Genomic DNA, 1,257 nt, shown 5'->3' with positions numbered 1-1,257 from the left:
CTGCAGGCAGACAGCCAGATCTGTGGTGAGATGTGACAGTGACAGGGACAGAGTGGGGCAGAGAGGCTCGATCTGACTCCAGCTCTCTAGTGGACCTGGCTGCGGAGGTTTAAGGCACTAGCGTTGTCTGCTCTGCAGCGATCCCAGGAGGTTTCTGCCCTGTGACTTGGGCTGCAGCAGCCTCCAAGGCAGTGTGTCCTAGTTTAAGTTATAGCATTAGAGGGTGGGCTAGCAGGGCTGAGGAGGGAGCTGTCCGATTGCAACGTTAGTGGAGGCAAAGGGCAGGTGGCTGAGGGACAGGCACATGAGGGAGGGTGCCAGGTTCAAGCAGCCATGCAAAAGTGGCTGCAGGTTTGGGCTAAAGCCCTCAAGGTTTAAAAGCCAACGTTTAACCACCTGCCTGGCGGTTTTCCTTGATTCCAAGTGGAAGGGAAATGTTCCGCACTGAATGCAGGCAGGGTGGGAATAGCTGTACACTAGAAGGACCACACACATGCCACCAACTGCCCGTAAAAACCCACATGAAACTCCCTGTGTTTCACAAGCGCACAAGCCAAGTTCTCCTCTCAGTTACAGGGGCATGTGTAGGGCTGTGGCTCAGACGGCATCCAGTGCCCGGCTGAAAGAGCAGCTTTTCCGCATGAGTAGCCCTGAATTAAGAGAGCTGGGAGCTAAGCAAACACTTTGGCCAGTACTTTCCTCCATCTCTTTTTCTAGTCTTTCGGAAGTATGTTTTAATCAGTGCTTGCTTTCCCACACCGCTCCTTTGTAGTCTCGTTAAGTGCTGTCACTGGGGCCCATTCAAGCCTGGTGCAAGAGTAAAATTCCCAAGAGATTGATGGCGTTGCACCTGCCCACACGAACCCTGAGTTTGGCCCATCGTCTGATGTCTATAAACCTGCTTACTTAAGGTTTTTTGGCGCTGGCATGCAATGACATCCAAACTCCCGTGTGTTTCTTCATCTAAATCAGCTCCTCAGCCCACCACCTTGAGCAGCCTCTCATGTCCTCCCTGCAGTGTTTGTGGTTTCACCGCGAGCTCATGCCGGAGCAGCCTCAGCTGCAAAGGTCAATCTTCCTTTCCACCCCCCACCTTTTTTTTTTTTTATTTAAAGACTATGCAAATGATGTGTATTATTGGGCCGCTGTGGTTTGGAGACACACGCGCGCGCACACGCACACACACACGATATCTCACAAAGGCCGTGAGGGAGTTTCATAACAGAGGGAAATATTGGGAAGGTTTTATCTGATAGT

Source organism: Antrostomus carolinensis, unplaced genomic scaffold (assembly GCF_000700745.2).
Source record: "Antrostomus carolinensis isolate BGI_N321 unplaced genomic scaffold, ASM70074v2 scaffold27462, whole genome shotgun sequence".
Classification (NCBI taxonomy): domain Eukaryota; kingdom Metazoa; phylum Chordata; class Aves; order Caprimulgiformes; family Caprimulgidae; genus Antrostomus; species Antrostomus carolinensis.
This window is presented reverse-complemented; position numbering follows the sequence as displayed.